This window comes from Falco biarmicus, chromosome 2 (assembly GCF_023638135.1).
Source record: "Falco biarmicus isolate bFalBia1 chromosome 2, bFalBia1.pri, whole genome shotgun sequence".
NCBI lineage: Eukaryota > Metazoa > Chordata > Aves > Falconiformes > Falconidae > Falco > Falco biarmicus.
Window position 1 is genome coordinate 81,607,074 of NC_079289.1, and position 20,014 is coordinate 81,627,087.

General features: G+C 41.1%; 1 long non-coding RNA gene across 1 annotated transcript in view; it reads left to right on the forward strand.

The window, feature by feature from the left end:
* LOC130145137 (uncharacterized) overlaps positions 1–15,843 on the forward strand; it is a 32,849-nt gene extending 17,006 nt beyond the window's left edge. Inside the window, exons 2-4 of the long non-coding RNA XR_008820383.1 lie at positions 8,679–8,970; positions 9,606–9,800; positions 13,014–15,843. This is a non-coding gene — a long non-coding RNA (uncharacterized LOC130145137). The remainder of the gene's footprint in view (positions 1–8,678; positions 8,971–9,605; positions 9,801–13,013) is intronic.
* The last annotated feature ends 4,171 nt before the right edge of the window (positions 15,844–20,014 follow it).

The following is a 20,014-nucleotide window of genomic DNA, read 5'->3' on the forward strand; positions in this document are numbered from 1 at the left end:
ACATAGACAGTCTCAGCATTCAAATTGTTCTTAACTCAGCCCCTGTCTAATTAGATAACCAAGTCTCATTGGAACTTACTTTTTCCTTGATGGTTAATGCCACTGGCAGTGCTGTGTCAAGCTGCTTCTTCCAGAGCTGTCTTTTCAGTGTTTTTCCTGATGGAAGAGTTGTTTTCCCTTTTCAGATAGGCTAACCCTTTAGATTCAGTTGATGAAATTTACTCCGAGCTTCATGTGTTCCAAGTCACTTGTTAGGAATCACAAAATAAAATGTATAAGACATGATCTTAGATTGTTACACCTTACACATCTACTTCAACCTTTTACTCTGATGTCATTTTTAGTGGAAAGACAGCCTAACAAATTATTGTGGAAATTCTTGTTTTATTCTTTTATCTTCAGTGAAACTAAAAAATGAAAAACTCTTGGCATACTCATCCTTACTTATTCTCCTTACTTGTTCTTCTGTATTTCTTCTTTTTCTGAGGCAAAACAGAAAAGGTGAAAGGAGGAAAGGAAAGGGTAAAAGAAAAGCAGAACCAAGGAGAAAATAAAAAAAAAAAGTTTAAATTTTTTTTCATGGAAACCTTTAACTTGAAAAAAATAACCTATTTAAAGGGTTTACAGTTATTCTATGTGGAATAATAGTAGTTTTGTCTTTTTAAAAAAAATTCTCTACCATTTCTAATGTAAATCTGCATAGCTCCACCAAGGTCGATTGAGGACAAGTTACGCAAACTTTAGCCACTCTATTAGCCCATACTTAATATGTTTTAAAACACTTCATCTGCGTTGACAAGATGTGCATATGGCATCTGAGTTACCAGACTGAAGGGCTGTAGCCTTTAGCCTTCCTCTGTCTCCTCACTGTCGTATTTCACTCAAAATCTTACTGCACCAAACTTAAATTATCAGCCTTTTCTTTGTCAATAAAGCACCCAGCATATTAAAATGTTTTGTATAAATTGTAATCATAAGAAATCTGAGCCCATTTCAACTAAAAAATCCTAATTTTTTTGCTAAATCATAGCAAATTTTTAAAAAAAGTACTTTAATCTTTTTGAAATATCTTGTGAATGTAGTCCTGATTTATGTGCAGTTATTTTTGTATATATTGAAAAAAACCCGACAAGTTTCTATCTCGCATTTCATAAATCAGATTTTTTGCTATGCAAAGCACATGTCAGAAATTAGTATCTAAACAACATGCCAGTTGGCTTCTCCATGTGGCAGCTTGTAAACAAAAATATTTGGGGACTGCGCATTTGTGACACGATGACATGTAATGCAATGTACAAACACCAGTTATTTGAAAGTCTCTTGTTCCCCTACAGTTAAAATAAAATGATAAATCACATTTGCATTGCTGTATCACAGCTGAGCGGGTGGAACTTTCCAAATTCAGGTGGTACTGTTGTTTTTTCCAAACAGATGTACTGAGAGGTTAAATATTTTATTAGTGAGCTATCTTTGCATTGGAGTGATATGTCAAAACTGACATGGTGTTTTGTGCACTTAAGCTATTTGGACAGACACACACCCACCCACCCCATTAATTGTGTTTCTATCAGAGACAAATTCTGGTTGTACTGCAATCAGTGGAACATTTTCCACTAACTTCAGTGGGATCAGGAATCAGCTCTCAGAGGATGGGAAGGATATTGCTGCCTGCTGGAGCTGATCTAATACCGCCCTGTCGCCAAAAAGAGAGGTCACCCTCTTCCTTCCACTGATGGCTGTATTTGTAGTCACATCTTTTCACACAGGCCTAGCCATAGTGTGGCTGTGCAGAAAGCAAGATCAGCTTGCTGATCCACCTGAAGAGTATCAGAGAGATAGGAAGAGAAGGAAAGAAAAAAAATTGTTAATCTTGTGAAAACCACTAGGGCAAACAGTGGCAGCTCTTGTTCACATTGTACAGATTCCAAGTTGTGAATCAACATCAATGAGATTTAAATTCCATATGATAAGAACTGAGAACACAAAATGCACTACCGCTAAGGTATTTTATTTTGTGAAAACTAAAGGAAACAGGCCAAGTCTTGTGGAGAAGATGTAAAGGCACATTATTACATTTTACCAATATAAACGCAGCTGGAAAAGGCTAAAGAAAATCATGTTTAAAGCATAAAAGGCTGAGCAGGGTATAGGAAGAAAACTAGACTGAACTAAAAGTAGTTGTTATCTGACTGATTTAAATAAGCGTTGCAATGCAGAAGCTTTCAGGCAGGGCTGAGGATGATCAACAGGCCTAACCTATTAGTGCATCATAAAGTACAGTGCATAAAAGTAATTTAAAACCCCTAAGCATTTTTATTATTACTTAGTCAATGATGTAGATTGTTTTAACATTTTATCCATTTTTTGTTTGTTGTCAAGCCTGCAAATAAACTTTTATAGGATCCTCTATGAAATTATTTCTTGTTGTTCTTTTGTTAGAACACCTGGTAAAATAGTCTTGCACTTCTGTTCATGCATCTTGTTATTTTTTTGTGCCACATTCATTTTTGTGACATCAAGAAATACCAAGTAAGAAAAAAACAATTAATGAACTGTGCAAAAGTTAAGTAGCTTCCTAGTGTGGTGACCAGGGGAAAAAAAGCTGGGTTTATTCCCACAAATCAAAGTAGTCATGTAAATATCTGAACCTTATATCCTTAATTTGCTTTCATAGGTTTCAAATTCTTGCTCTTACTTTCAGCCAAACATAAACTAAGAATGGTTCTAAATGCCTATAGCTTATTCAAATAAAACAGAGTAAGTTCTTTCTTGTCTCTCAGCTAAGTGGTAAAACCCAGACTTTATAGGGTGAACGCCAGACTTGGGATTCTGATGTCCCTGAAATGTCTTTTTCAAGACATTTTATGTTTCAAGAATTTTAATAAATTCTTCATTGTTTTCTTCCTATTGTATTAACACACTCTTTGGTGTTTTGTCTTTATAGTAGATGTCCATAATGCCAAATTCTATTTCTGTCTAAGGTTTTCTTTTTTGTCGTTGAAATGTTATTTTGCTGCTTTTTCAAGTCTCACTATCTTCCTGCTGTCTTTCTGTGGTCTTTTTGTAGTCCAGGCTTATTTGTTTAATTGATAAACGGTTTTGCATACAATTCTGTATTCACAGATATGCATCCTTTGCCTAGCTAGTTTAGTAATTATCTCAAAAGAAGAAAACAGACTTGAAAAACTCAGTAAACCTATCCAGTTACATGACTACCAAATAGAGTAATACAGGCATAGTCAGTGAAGCAAACAGGGGAAGTAAGATACAACTGGGACTTCAGTGGGACATTTGACTTTGTGTTGTTCAATTTTACATGGATTAGTAAAGGTTACCAGGAATGCAAGCACTCTCCTAAACTGAGGATGGGGATAAATGCCTCAGGCTGGAAGGAACGCTGGGAGATGTGGAGCACTGTTATGTCCTATTTGGTATTTTGATAAGTCATTTACAAAATACGGAAGGAAGCTGATTATTATCAATTAGCATGAATTCTAACCTGCCAACACTAGAGTGGAACGTAATAATGCAAATGCACAACTGAAAACAACACGTTACAGTACTCTTGGCCCAGTGCGACTGTAGTAGTAGTCCTGCTAAGGCAATGTAATCAAGATCAGCATGTTCCAGGGGAGGGACAAACCTGGATGACAGAAATGCTGAATGAAAACTAGAGGCAGCATTGGGCACGTAGATATATACAGGAAAAGACCAATGCAGTTTTGAGTAGCAGACATACAACATAGGAGACCGAAGTGCATTGCCTGCTTTTCACAGGACTTTTGCAGTCATATTTGAAATACTGATTACAGTTTCATCTAGATAGCAGGAAAATAACTAGGGGATTTACAAAAGAACAGAAAACCAACAGGGAGATTAAAGGTTATGATTTAAACAGCAAGATGTAAAAAAACCCAGACAGATGAAATTTACTGATTATCCTAATTAACAATCTCTTGAGAAGTGGAGTGGAGTTAGTAAGCTCCCTAAGGTTTGGATCCCAAGGTTTGATGTTACGTGTTTACAGTTTCAAAGACTAAAATTGTTAGCAAAAAAAGGGAATACTGACCATGTTTATTGTGCTTCCTAGTTATTCCATTCCCTGAATTTGCCAGACACTTGTATGTTCTTCTAAAACAGGTTTAAATATTCAGGATTGATATACAATTGAAATATATAAGCTGAGAAACCCTACAGCATCAGAAGGGAACTAGAGTGCAACTCGTTAGATAAAACAAAAGAAAATAGATTAAATTTAAAAATACAAGATTCAGGCTAATTATTAGCAAACATTTAGTTACCGATATTTACATAGCAGCATAAATCATTGCTTTGAACATTTAAAACTAGATAGGAGAAGACATGCAAGAATCACTGATTAATTCTGTATTGCTTGGATGTATTAGGGCGACTAATAAAATAGGGGGGTTATATCTAAAATCTGTACTGCATCCATTAGAAACTGCATATACATGCATGCAAGGGATACCAGAAGTTGACCCTATAATTGGTAAAATCCAATTACTTCAGTTTGGCAAGACGATCCCGAAGTATTCTATGCTGCATGAGAATGAAGACTATAAATAAGTAATGTATTTATTTTTAAATAAATGGGAAAGAGTAAATTTACCCATGTTCCTAAATGCTCATAAATCATTGTGATTTCCTGTGTCAGTCTTATTTTTCAGTTCTGCCATCTATTTCGGTTCAGTTTAAAGGCTGTACATATGGAGTGACTGACTACAAGATTTTCAATCTCTGGAAATCCAAATCTGCCAGAAAAAAATATTTCTGGAGGCCAAGCTTATACTTTTACCCACAAGAAGAAGTGGCAGCACTTTTAATTAGGCATTGTCCCAATCGAAACTGCGTTCTGTTCATTAATTCAGGGTCTATGTGATATAACTATACCTTTGTATAAAGATGTGTGTTGAGGATTTACTGGAAGGAAAGCAAATAACAGGGATCAACAGTAACATTTTACATAGTTCTGATGCTGTGGAGGGGGGGTAGCTTGGTTCAGGTTAACCTGGTGTAAGAAGGGACCAAGAAGCACACAGAACTGGTCATCGGTTAGCACTTCTGCTGACCAGAGTGCTGGGAGTGAATATGGAGAACGATGCAGAATTTCAGCTTTGTAGTGTGTTTTCTATAAAAAGCTCCTTTTGATGTCTCTCTGTTTCATTCTGCTCATTTTTCATATCAAAGCTAAAACTTTCTTCCCCTGCAATTCCTCCATTTCACATCAGTTTGCAGCACAGTGAATTAACTCTTCCAAACCAGGAGTCGATAACGTCTTGCTCCAGGAGGTGCCTAATCACTGTGATGAATTGTCCTAAAAAAATCAGAGACCTTTACAGATGACATTTTCATTTGCAGTAAGTTGAGGATGGGTTTAGCAAATGCTGGTTTCCACAATGGCCAGGATTAGTCATCTTATTCTTACTTCAAGCATAAAGTAGTTATTTTATATGGGGAATTATGAAAGAGCCAGATAATTCTGGATTATTGATCTATTTGTCTGCTGGGAGGTTGTGAGTGAAAGATCTTTTGTCCTGTTGTTCTTAATTCAGGTACCATTAATGCAGAGGTTACTCCAGGATCACTATGGAAGAAATTGATACAATGGCCAGAGTGCTTCAAAAAATGTTGATTTTCTAAATAAAAATAAATGGAAGTTAACAGGAAAAAAATGCGGTGTTTGGTAACTTAGGAACCGCGATTTTTTACAGTCGCAAGATCAGTCAAAAGCTGCTACAAAACATCGGTTAAGGCCTTGTAGAATTGTCCTTAACACTTTAGATACAAAGAGCCTAACTACAGCATAATCAGTAATTATTACCCCTGCCTTCTACAGGATCTGTTTGCACTTACTTTCCTTGACTATCATAAAAGATAGATTAGCTCAATTTTATGTGTGGTATAAATATACTTTTTCTGCTTTCACGATAATTGCCTGTGGTCATTTAATTTGTCACTGTGATTGAGGTCTTCCCTCATTTACACTTCCAAAGTCCTATTGACTTGATGTAACAGTAACGTATTGTGTGACTATGAAAACGAGTGCAGGGTATGACGCAGTAAACAGCATTTGCAATAAAAAGTGGAACATAATTTGCCCTTATTTACACCCAAGTAATTAACAGTGCTTTGTAGTCATTTCTACAGTATGTTTTCCTATATTTAGAAAAGCAGCTATATCTTTCAGAATAAGAAGAAACTGCAGAAATCTTGCAGCTCTGTGCAGGTGTTTACAGCTTTTTGCCTCTCTCCTGATTTACATGGTGCCAGTTTGCATAATGGGGGAGTCATCTGCCAGCACACACCTTTCGGGGGTGCCCAGCTGAAGCGCTTGAATGCATCTGCCTCCCTGGATCACATCACCCTCCTGTTACATCCCCTTTCTTGCTCCTCTTCTCCTCTTCCTTTTTTTTTTTTTTTTTTTTAGATTTTTTTTCACCTGAAAAGCAGACGCACTTTAGCTTTCAAATTTTACTACTTTCTTCAAGAATTTGTCATGTTTCTCTTTATGGTTGAGTAGTTCTAAATGTCAATTTCACACCAGGCCAGAAGGTGTTCTGGCCCGATCGGAGGGGCCAGCCATAGGGTCCTGCACTTGATTTCCCAACCAGCTCTACGTGGCTGGGCTCACAGGTGACCACTGGGACAGAGCATTGCACCTGACTGGGTGGTTGCTGCCTGCGGAGGCATGCGGAAAATTCCTTTGATATAAAGTTTTTTCAGCGTACGTTAGAAGCAATTTGTTTGCAAAATCCCCCTTTATTGGTGGTTTGTATTTAATACCAGTAACGGGAAGGGAGGGATTGCTGAGTAACGTCGCAGCTGGCCAGGAGAGCCTTTGCCGACAGCAAGCGTGCATGCAGGACAGCACCCGGGGGAGATGTGCAGATCTGGGCGCGAGGAGGGGGAGCAGAACTGAATCCATATCGCCCATTGAAGGGCGAAGAGGTGCACTGGGCTGCTAGATGCAGAAGGGAGGACGACTCAATCGGTAATCCTGGAGGCCTCTCAAAAAGTGGGTCTTTGGATTTGTGCATAAAGGAGAGGGTAGAGACTTCTGGGAGACCAAAGTCTGAGCAGGTACAATGATTAATGTTGGAGAAAAGGGCTAGACAGGACCTCACAGATGTCTGTGTGGTTTTTATGTGTGTTTGGGGTGTCTTTCTCTAAGTGCTCTGGATATCTCAAATGGTCAGAGAAGAGAGGGCTTAAGTGCCATCTCAGGCCACTGGAGGCACCTTCTGAGATCAAATGTTCACCCCTTAGTTTCTCCGTGACAGACCTATATTGACATTTACAACCTGCATTCTATTCAAACTGTGCTCACTTCCACCACCTGTTCTGAGGTCGCCTGCATGGAAACAGCTGATGTGTTTTACCTACGTCCACATGATCCCATGTTTCACATGGTTCATGATGACCCTTGGTTTCTCTCTGAATCACAGAATCATAGAATTGTTTAGGTTGGAAAAGACCTTTATCATCAACCATTCACCCAGCACTGCCAAGTCCACCACTAAACCACATCCCTAAGTGCCACATCTACATATCTGTTAAATCCCTCTAGGGACGGTGACTCAACCACTTCCCTGGACAGCCTGTGCCAGTGCTTGACAACCTTTTCAGTGAAGAAATTTTTCCTAATACTCAGCCTAAATCTCCCCTGGTGTGACTTGAGGCCGTTTCCTCCTGTCCTATCGCTTGTTACTTGGGGGAAGAGACCAACACACACCTCGCTACAACCTGCTTACAGGTAGTTGTAGAAAGCAAGAAGGTCTCCCCTGAGCCTCCTCCTCTCCAGGCTGAACAACGCCAGTTCCCTCAGTCGCTCCTCACAGGACTTGTGCTCCAGACCCTTCACCAGCTTCGTTGCCCTTCTCTGGACACGCTCCGGCACCTCCGTGTCCCTCTTGCAGTGAGGGGCCCAAACTGAACACAGGGTTCGAGGTACAGCCTCACCAGTGCCCAGCACAGGGGGACAATCACCTCCCTAGTCCTGGTGGCCACACTAGTTCTGATACAAGCCAGGATGCTGTTGGCCATCTTGGCCACCTGGGCACACTGCTGGCTTATGTTCAGCCCAGCTGTTGACCAACAGCTGCAGGTCAGCACCAGATGTTCAATGGTGTGCTTCTATTCCCTATTTCAGTATCATTATTGCTTGTGCAGCTTTCATCACAGTCTAGTGCTAGATACAGACTTCAGCACTGCACAGGAATCTCAGTATAAGAGTCAAAAATTTAAATAGATTTTACAAAATGCTATTCAAATTCTTTTGATGTCAGCATAAATTAATATGCAGAAGTGAAAAGGCATGATACTATATGGTAAACAGTGTTTGTAAGAGACTGCCCTTTAGTGAAGACTCAGAGCAGACTGTGTCGCTGCTGTATGTGTAAACTACCAAAGGACTTTTTTACAGACTTTGTTGGAAAGAAATAAAAATTCATATCTCATTTTTTCTATATTTTCTGGAAGATGCCATTTATTTTGTAAACAGAAAGCAGCTGTTTGCAGCACTAGACATTAAACTAGGAACTCTATCTGTTAACTAAGAGCATTTAATAAGTTCACAGTGTGAGTGCTAATGAATGAGTTGATTTTAATATCTATCACATTTCACTGTTGAAACATCCTTATGTTTTGTCTCCTCACAGTTTAATTGTATCCTCAGTTGACATTCCTGGTAAGCAAGGCCAAAAGTAAACTGGGCTATCCAGTACTACCAATCCAGATAGATTAAACAAAAGAAAGAGAACCCTGGGATAAATCTGAGCCAGCTGAGAGGACAGAGGGATGCCTGAACCTGAAGCAGCACTTCCCGGCTGGCGAGGATGAAGCGCAGGGTCACCCACCCCACCTCGAAAGTATGCAGAGATGACAGACTGGTCAAGGCGGGCACTTGCTGGAAACAAGCACGGTGAATTTAAGGCGGAGAAAGGGAAATGTGTGAGTAAAAAACATGAGGAGGGAGAATGGGGATCAGTTTTTCACCAGATTTTCTAGCCTCTTGGATTTCCCAGTCCTCCTCCTTGCCAACAGGGGAAGCCCCCTGTTCCCTGCTTCTTTGTGCTCATTCCGAGCCTGGCTTTGTGTGGCAAGGCAGCAATATTCATTGAGGGACAAATTTGAAATTTTTTATATTAGTATCCTAACTTCACATTTGCCGGGTAATTAAAACCAGACAAACATGCATGCACAAGTTGAAATACAGCAATGTATTTATAAGTGTAATTGAGCTGTGATTAATTCCTCACATTTCATTACAAACTAATAAAAATCCATTACAGGGCAATGAATGCATCCTGCTAGGAGCAGGCCTGCATCCCCTCTGCTCTGCATAATCTGTGGCTGCATACAACTTTGTAAAGCATGGGTAAACGCTAACAGGATGATTTGGCAGTATTACATATATGCGTTGCATATGTGAAAGTGACAGTGCAAGCTGTAAGAACATTTAGCATCAGAATACCAGCAGACCTTTTAAGTCTTACGTAAACTTCTGCCTCTGCGGAGGGTAACAGCGTATCTTCTTTTCCTGAGATAAAGAGCAACTTGCTTTTCTCTCCTTCCCTTCAAAACAGACAGTACCGGGCCAGAGGGATATGATCTTCTTGCTAGTGGCACAAAGGCAGCATCTCAGATATGGATTACCTCAGAATTATCCTTCTTGACAAATAGGTTGTGAAACCATCTCTTAGTCTCGTGGCAGGTCCCAACCCTGCCTTCGCCCAGGGAACCCTGAGTAGCTGCTGCCTTCCCTTTGCCACTGAGTACAGGTACGCATTTTCCTTTCCCTTTGTTACCCTGTGTATTTCAGGGGGTTTTAATCCATCTGGTGCAAAGCAGGTAACTGCACAGAGCAAGCACAGTTAGAGGGGCTTTATCTGCTGCTTGTTCCGTTAGCTCAGTTAAATGCAGAAGCACCTGCCAGCTATTCCACCAGAGCCACAACCCATCTGTGTGTAGCTCTAGCTAAGAAGTTCTTCTGAAATACCCCTTCTGTGCTAAATATACTGATTCCCTGATGGCATCTTACACCATTTGCTCCTGCCCCCAAACTCGTGCAACGGTAGCATCCAGTTTTGCTCCTCTAACATTTAGGGAGACAGGGAAAGGCACAAGGGGTGGGGGTGAGGGGGGTGGTGTGCAATATTTTTAGTTCCTTTTATTGCATTTCAGTATGATTGCTTTCTGGTTTCAAAGGAAATGTAACTGAAACCCAGTGTGGTTTTGGAGTAAGGAAAATGTTAGATTAAAAACCCCATTTTAAATCTGGGAAATTATTTGTGAATTTAAATACTTTCTTCTTGTGGCTTTGCAGAATCACCTTCCCTTTGCCTTCAGGGCAGCCAGAACAATTTTCAGGCCAAACCAATATTTGAATTCGTGTTCTTTCCAAAGAAAACTGTTGGGTGGGTTTCCGTCTAGGATCTAAACCAGAAATTTGCCTTAGGGTTTGGCTGCAGTTCAGCTTTGGGGAGGCCACCGTCCTGTCTGGCCCGCTGGCTTCCACCAATAATGGTCACGTGGTGCCATGCAGCAGACACAGGGACAGAGTTATACCAAGGTTGCTACAATACCTGCTTTCCCACCGATCATGGTAGAAACACAGTCTACAGCAAATACAGCTTCATAAAGGAGTGATCCCCTGCTTCAGACCAACAGCCCTCAGCACTGTCTACAGTTGGCTGTTCTGACTAGTACAACCCAAAAGGAAACAGGGAATATTCAACAAAAAAAATCTTGCAACAACCCCAACATTGTGTTGCCTTTTTTTTAAAAAAAAAAAAGTTCCTTCTCTTTGTGCTATGACACAGCCAACTAAGGGAGAGGTTTCTGTTCTTTGGTTTGTTTAACAAGTATGAACAACAATGTTAGAGTCTCTTTCAGTCTTTTGGGCAACTGGAGCTAACAATGTAAGTGCACCATACTAGGCCAAGCAAGGAAGGGCTAGAAGATATGCTTGGTGAAAAAAAAAGAGAAAAACTGCTTCTGAGCCCTCCCTTCAAGCCCCACCTCTGCTTTTCCCTATGTTTGTAACCTACAGTCTCCACAGGGTAGGGCACGATGGCATTTGTTCCCTTAGGTTCAGGATGAGCTTGAGGGACTCTATTATTCATTAAACTCTAGAAAAGGGAATTATTTTCAGTATTGTTTCCAAAGCAGAAAAGTAATTTGGGTAGGTTTTGAACTGTGAGCTAGGGAAAATATGTTGAAGAGTCTAGGCTGTGAAAGCGTTGGCTGGCTGCAGCCCACGTGTAGAGCTGGTGTTGGTCTGCCCTTCCTCGTGGTCTGCTCAGACCACCGTCGGAGGGGCCCCATAAAATCCCAGAGACTGCAAATCTAAGATGCAGGAATGGGGCCATGTCTTTTTGTGACATGTTTCCCTGCACTACGCCCCTTTTGGGGGCAGAGTGCCTTTCAGCTCCCATCCCTTCCTTGACCCACTGGCAGCGTGGCAATGGGAGCTGCAGCGCTGGCATTGACGAAGGGCCAGGAAGCCCCAGCGAAGGGTCAGGAGCAAGTGGCTGCTCCATGGGGGCAGGCACCATGTAGGCTGGCTTCCCTGATGGACGCACAGCCTTGCGAGGCTGGGTCCCAGGTTCCCAGCCTCATCTACCTGGGAGCAGAGAGACCTGCCACTTTGGTCCTCTGGAGATGGAGGTTTCCAGTTAGATGCCTGCAGTGCCCTGCAGTGGTGGTGTGAGAACACCCCAACATGGCCTGAGTAATTTTTTAAGTCTATTGCACTTTACCATAATGAACCTTGATTAAAACCAATGCCAAACCACAAATAGAACTTGCTCAGTCAACAACCATAACAGAATTCTTCATTGACAGCACCTTTCAAACCCCGTGCTACAATCATATGATATCTCAAAAGTCAATGATCAGCAAAAGGTATTTCTGCAGGCCAGGAAACACGGAGTAGCAATTCCCACAAAGAAATCCTTTAAAAAAAATCTTCCCATTATTATTTTGTTCATCTAAGGTATCTAGCTAGCCATGATCACTACAGATTTGAGTCTTTCATTCTTTAAAGCATTTATCCTCATAAATTTTCTGAGCTATGGTCCAGATAAGGTGGAGACCCCACCTAACATGATGTAGGAAATGTGAGACAAAATAACACATGAAATCCCAGGCTGTGGTTTTGACCACCGGGCCAACTCCTATAATCTTGCTGGGTATGGAGAAAAAGAAATTATTCATTTCACCAATAATCTAATAATATGGATTTTACAATATATATTTTTTTTATACACAAAGACAGACATATACAAAATAGAAATGCATGTACATTTATTTCTGGTAATATTTCTAACTTAATGGCATTTACATAATACATGCATGGTTTATATTACATTTAAATTGTATATACGTTTATGTTTTCAAAGTGCATTAGTATGACACAGTATGACATGTTGTCTCTTGCTGCAGAATTACTATTTTCTACTTTTTCTTTCCTGTTCACTGCAACCCACGAGAAACTAGCTTCATCAGTAACTTATTTTGGCTGACATGCACCTAAAAATGTGTAGCATTTATTTGCCATCTTGCTGCTCGCAAAATGTTTCCATGCTGTTGCACTCCTTTGTTTAAAGTTCTCCTCTAAAAGGCTGTCTGCAAGGGCTGCGTATGAGGCTTTGCAGCAAGGAGGTTTGAAATTGTTTTTCTGAAAATTATTCTGAAAAGTCTTTCCTTTTCAAGGTCTTGGCCAGCTGCACAGCTATTTTCCTCTTTTCATTTTCTTTATTTCTGCACCACTGAATAATAGCCCCTATATAATATTCTATGTATAAAATATATAGTTGAATTTCTACCATCTGCTTCACTCTTTAGCAGCTTTTACTGGGCACTGAGGCACTTTCCAGCGACCCTCCTTTTGCCAGTGTAGTATTCAGTGCCTTAGAGACCAGCCCATCTAGGGGCTGATTTTACCACCATTACACTCATCACGCATTCTTATATTGCATGTCGTCCCTCAGGTGTCAGCAGGTCTGTCATACTTATGGAGTAAACTGATACCATCCATGTCAAAACCTAGTCTTCAGCAGTTGTCTCTTGCTCACCTGTGATGCCAGACAGCTTCACAAGGTATTTCCAGGAATACTGACTATTCAGCATCAATACAGCCACCAGACCACTGGCAGAAAATTGCCTCCAGTTTTGACCACAGCCACGGAAAGGACAACCAAACCCCCCGGCACTGGTAGTCTGCATGGGGTCTTACACTCAGCTCATGTCACCAGAGAAAAAGCACTAGACAGAGCCAACCAACTTTTTACACCAAATATTGTAAAGTAGGTGTTGCACTGGGTTAGCAGCCAGGAGTTTGGTCCTAAGCTCCTAACGGACAGGAGCAAAATGGCCCACAAGTGAAAATCCTCATCTGCTTCAAACTGTGATGGCTCCTTTATTCATGGACATCACGAGTATCCTACACAAAACTCAGCACTGATCTGGTTCCTGCACACCCCTCAAGGCAATTCAGCCACGTGAGCAGCGACACTCTCCTCAGCCCACTCACCCAGGAAACCTACCTACGTCCAAAAGTCCTTGCAGGATCCATCCTCGGTTATGCTGTGGCACGGTGCATTTCACATGAAGACAGGAGCAGCCTTAAACTTTTTGCATGCATTGACAAATACATGGAAAAAGTGGATACTTTCCCTTGTTCCAGGCACTTGGACTATAAATCCATAGAGAACTTGAGTAAACATAACTTTCTTAGTATGTTAAAAAGTTCACACTGTGGAAAGAAGACATTTCTGAGAAACAGATTTTAGTCTTTGAAATAATTAGACTGAGCTGAACAGATTTTTGGCATGATTCGTAAGCCAGTCATTGTTCAGCCTTTGTACTTAGAAGAGCAATTATGACTCCTTTGGAAACATCCTTAGTTGAACTCTTAAAATAATAAAAACACTCCTCCATAAGACCACATCAACATATGGTTTTCCTAATGACAGCACAAACAAATCACCCACTCATCAAACACATTTAGGAAGAAGACAGGAACAAACAGAACAAACAAATTTTCTAAAGATTACTTACTGGTCCTGATCAATCAGGAAAAAAAATTAAATTGAATTCAGGAACTGCCTATGGGATATAGAATACACATGAAATAAGCAAAAACATAAATATCACCAAATACTGTAATGCAAAGTTTATAGATAATGTGCTGTGAAGTTGTATCTCAAAAATATCGAGCAGCTGTTGCCCAGCTTTATGATCCACCCACTGGTTTACTTTTTAACTTTGGTGATACATCATGGGTAAGCAAGAAAGAGATAAAGTACATCGACACTAGTGTTCACTATCCGAACATCCTCCCTGGTTTCTCCACCTTGCTGCTAACTCCAGGGTGAGTTCCCAGCTGAACAAAAGCTGGTGGGTGACGGGCGTCCCTGCTGTAGTTCTCTTTAGTAGATGCTGCTGTGTGGTGACTACGTGGGTGTTAGCTGCTTTGAGATTCACGGAGCCCTGTCACCCTTCTATGGCTCCATCCAGCTTGGCGTAGCTCATTGGTGCATTCTGACGAGTCAGTATCACTTCAGAGAAGTGGAGTCCCAAAGCATGTCTGTCTGGGCCTCCGGAGGTTAATGCTACACAGAAAATACTCTGGCAACATAAGCGTCCATGCTTTCCAGGAGCGCAGTCTTTGACAGTCCTGAAAGCATCCACATCTTTAGAAATGTGGAAGCTGAGGTAAATGGACACAGGAAGGTTTCAAACTATAAGTCACTCCTGATCTTACCTCGTGTAATATACAGCCATGTGCATGCGCACACACATACAGAAAGCCTATACCTTTTCATAGCTTCAATTTTCTCAGCTCTTTTGAGCACCTTTGGGGTACCAGTCAGGTTTTTCCAGAGCATCGAAGGACTCCCCTTCTCCTTTGGATCACGATGTCTCTGTCTCTGCTTACTGCATCTTTTCGTGCATATGCTGGAGACTGTGCCCAACAGCTGCTGCTCCATAACCTTTTCCTTTGCCAGGCGACACACAGCTCAGTCCTCCTGCATGACCTGTGTCTGTGCAGCACACCTATGGCTTCCCGGGCCAAGTACTGGGAAACAACCCGGCTGCCAGCAGCAGCCACTGCAGCTTCCACACAGCTCTCTGCAACAACTTCAGCCCAGCCCTGGGATGCAGGAAAAAGGGAGCAAACGAGCTAGGCAGTCAAAATGGGGTTCGCCATCTAACAAATACCTAGAGAGAGCCCTCAGTATGGGACAGTATTTAAAGAATGAACATAAAACCTCCAGATTCCTACAAGAAGCAACCCTGCCTGCATGTAGCTCTGTTGTTTTTCTTGCCCTCTTCTGTGTATGTGTTCTCTGGCTATAAGAATAGACTAGAAAACTCTACCTGCTAGTTTTGATTCCAGTCGGAATGTGGACCAAGCACATATCCCACACTTCTCCTCCGAGTAACTCTAGATGAGACTGCATGAGAACAGTATTAATCCACCAGTGGCTGAACCGGAGCCCCTGCTACCGTGTTCTCACTGCTGCTGCAGCCTGTAGGACTGGGCAGATGGTATCAGCGCCAGGAAATACATAGCAACAAAAACTTCTGTCACTAGAGCCAGTGTCATGCTTGTTGTCAATGCAACGAGTTAATGACAGGATTAGAAACCAAGTTTCCTCCTCTAATCCCTACCCATGCCATTTTCAGGTTTAGTCAGACTCGGGACTGCTGCTGCTACAAGTGTTTAGCTCAGAATTATGTCCCAAATAGCTTCAGCAGACAGCACTGCTTCTGTCCTGCCACGTGCTGAAAGCTCTGCATAGTAGTGCTTGGTCTTCTTTCAGGGAGTGTAGCTCTCGCTCTGCAAAAATCATCGTCAGGTCCTTGGAGAGACCATAAGTGCTGAAGATGATCAGTGGTGGTAAGTCAGGGTGGGTGGAATACTTCCATGGAAACAAATATTAATGAAAAGCAGGGAGAAAAGGTGAACATTATCTGTCTTTGCACATTTTTGTCAGAGAAAATGCCTGCTTTCGATTTTTGTCAAACTGCATTACTGCTTTATCAGAAATCAAGATTTGAGTATTTTAAAACTGGAAAAATTAACAGTGCTACTGGAAACTACACTGTGATATTCTCTAGTTTATTATTATTGAGCTTTGAAAGGTAACCAAGTCTGATCCTTTGGGGTGTTTCTCAAGACTTAATCTTTGTTATAAGGAAATTATTTAAATGTTATTTGACATTGTTGTTGCAAAGTTAGGAAGAGTCTTGGTGACGAAGTACCGTTACTTTGTACAAGTCCAAGCAGGAACACCTCTCTAACCCGTCAGTCTGTCTGCCCAGTTGCCCAGGGGCCTCGATCTTTGCAGGAAAATTACCCTTGAAAAACAAATCCAGTCCTCCTAATCTCAGTCCTGCTAAAATAAGCTAGCCCTTTGGCCAGAGAAATGTTGTTTTGAGATCTGCAATTCGGAAGGGGATACAGCCACAGGGATCGGGGCAGTTGGCGGAGCCCTGTACTCCGGGAGTCTCATGTTTGAGTCTCTTGGCATGTTTTCAGTTATCTAGGGGGCATTTATATAGTTTTATTTCAGCCAAAAATGGAAAGCACAGAAGATGATGTAGGAGGGCTCTTCATAAGCTTGAGGTGAGCTGAGAGCAGCCAGGTGTTTCAGTGAATACTACCTATGACTAGCAGAGCACTATCTGATTGAAGGTTTTTCCTTGCCAGCAGTGATGACTCACATGAATTATCTTTCCTCTTTGTATACTGTCTAGTGTTTACTCATCACATTTCTGTATTGTTTTTCATTTCTTGCAAGAAAATGAAAAATATTATTACCAAATTTCCCTTCAGTTTAGGATTTTTAGACTTTTCTTGGTGCAGGGCTTCACAAACAGAAAAGTGAAATTCTTTGGGCTCTGTGCTGCTTGGATGGCATTTTTGGAGGGTCCTCAATTTTTTCAGTGTGGATTGCTTCTAAATCTGCCCTGCCGTGTTATTATCCTATTTCTGTTAGCTTTGTAAAAAGCTATGCAGCAGAGTTTTATTTTTCTCTGAATTGTTTATGTGCACTTACACTACAGAAACTTAATAGGAACATCTGTTAGCTGTGGAAGTGGTATGTATGACTGATCCATCATCACAGCTTCTCTAAAAAAGTAATTCCTTACATTTCCTTTGCAAGGCAGACTGCCAGAAGGTCCTCGTGTCAGTCTGTGTTCTCACTCTCTCCGTTGGTTTGTCTGAGTTCTTAAGTTACAGTGGCAGGGAACTCCAGAATACCTATAAGATATAACAAGGGAATCAGATATTTGTCTCTGAAAGACAACTTAAAAATGAAATATACTGCTATATTCATGATCACAGCTAAGAGATACTCTCTAAAATAATACAGCACTACAGTCAGTACCCTTTTCTGAAATTTTATAATATGGATACACAGTAGACAAAAGGTTACCCTGAGAAAGTTCAAAACCTTTTACTTTTTTACTTAGAACAAAACTGCAAATTAAGAACACAAACATTGCAGAACCCTTTTTTAAAAAAGATAAGTCACATTGCATATACATGAGAACAGATTTAACAAGAATATGACAAGAGCTGCATCTCACCGAGACCTGTATCACATTAAAGACAACCTTCCAGTGCATTGCAAGACTTCCAGCTTTTTTAAGACTCTCAGTTCCCCTCCCCACCCTTTATTTGCCTAGGTAATCACAAGAAGCCTCAAATTTTGCTCAACACTCCAGTCTTTATTAAGCATTTTGACTGTGCAAGATTAACCTTCATGAGTCACAGTAGTCCTCTCCTTCTGCAGTCTGCTCCCACTGCTTAAGCATTAGGTACCTCCTGGAGAGATCCTAAAGCAATAATAAGCTCAAGTTCACCAGACGTGTGCTCTACCGCAAAATGTAGCTCCCCTCTTGCCGCGATCTCAGCATTTGCCGCCTGCGTGGCATGCAGAGCACCCGGACACACTGGTGGGATTTGTACAGTAACATGAGGTCATGGACAAAGCTCTGTGCTGCAGTCCAAGTCTAATAACACATCAGAGGCGAGATCAAAAGACTAATGGATCATCAGCTTCTATTATTAATATTGTAAATGAAACAAAGAGGAAAGATCAGTCTCTCCCCTTAACTTTTTATTTCCTTACTTTTCCAGGCTAGGGTAACGGGCATGCATCCTGTCGCAGCCTGACCTGACGCTAACCATCAGTTCTGTTTAGTTAGTAAAATGCAGGTGCTGTGGATCCAGTGTGTCTCACTTGGGTGATGTCTTTCGTTCTTACCTGTTTAAAAACCTCTCACAGCATGCTAAACTTAGGGGTTTTTTTTTCTTTTTGTACCTATTATTATAATGCATCAGTAAGGGACAATTTAAATTCTTGTTAGTTAATACAAACAATAGACGTCCCTTTCTCTGCCCTTTCCTCCCCTCCTCATATATGGATTGTGGTGGGAATTTCTAATTGAAATTTCATTAGGATAAACAAATTAAGATTTATGGTTGGACTCTATGATCTCAAAGATCTTTTCCAACCTAAATGATTCTATGATTCTAAGATGAAAGAAACTGTTGCAGAGTCAGAGGACTACAAAATTGAAAAAAAACAGAATTCATATGATGACCACAAAACAGAAAAAAATCTTTAAATAACTTTTTACAAAGTTAAGAAAAGCGACACAGGAAGGTCAATGACAACCAATACAAGCAAGCCAACAAAAGTCTCATACGGGGATAGCACAGGACAGCAGGATATGTATTTCTTAGCATAATAACTACAGGGAAGAGGAGATTTTAACATCTTCCTAGTGCATCACAGTTCAGATTATGGCCCATCTTGGCCAGGCAAGCAAGAAAGAGCTGGGATAACTCCTGGTGCAAACTTTCACTCCTGCTCCAAAAACAATCTGGTGGCTGTTGCAGAAGGGTCATAATGCCCAAGAGTCAGAATCTGCTACCTTCCCACCACAGCCCTTGCCCAGGCTCTCGATGGACTGAGAACCAAATCCCTTCCTGCATCTGAGAAGACATTTCTCTGCCATTTGCCAGCCTACTGAGCTTTGAATAACAGCATGTCCAGTTTGGTTTTTGAAAAATAATCATCCTCTCTTTCCAATATGTTTATTGCCAGGTTATTCAAACTGTATTTACTAGGTTAAATCTGCTGAGAATGTAAGTTCCACTCCCATATATGGCCTAGTGAAGATGGTATGCAGTGTGTGTTGCCTTTATTTTTTATAATTAACCACACAACACGATTAAAAATCCAAGCATGTGCAGCTCAGCTTGGAAGTCCGGTCAGCACCACAAAGGAGCTATTAGGATTGGAGACAGGCAGATGTTTGAAGGTTAGGGGGCTCTCCTCTGCTTTTTGGGTTTTGGGTTGCTTATTGTGGTATATTTTAGTTTTTCAAGGTAAGTATGCCATGTATGTCCTCTTGCAAGCCGTGGTAGGGAACTTGCTTGTCATAAGTATGTGGTCAGATGGTGAATGCACAGTCTGAACATGTAGCCACTTACAGAGCCACTTACAGGCTTGCAGAGCCAAGAGAGTGGTTTTTCTGTACAGTCCTTCTGATGCTACAGGGAAACTTTTTGTTTCTAAAGAGCCTTCAAGGGTGAAGCCAAAATGCAGCCCAAGTTTAAATTGCCTTTCCTTGAAAAATTTCTGTCTGTGGATAGCTTGAACGCGGCACCTGTGTGCGCTTGATTTGAATGAGTTTGTGGGATTTTATGTATCATGATGGGGCTGATCAAAAGCACTGACTGAGATGATGTGAAACCAGATGGCTATAATGACCATCCTGAAAACCTTTTCTCTCTATTCTCTCCAGCCTTACCTACACAATGAGCAAGAGAAGCAAAAGGTTGCAGGAGCTCCACAGGGATGTGCTCAGCCAAAGAGTAAACGGTAGTAAAAAAATTATCATCTGGGATCTCCCCAAGAGATAGAACTAGAGCTGCTGAAAGCCAGCCGTACAAATTGCTGTAAGG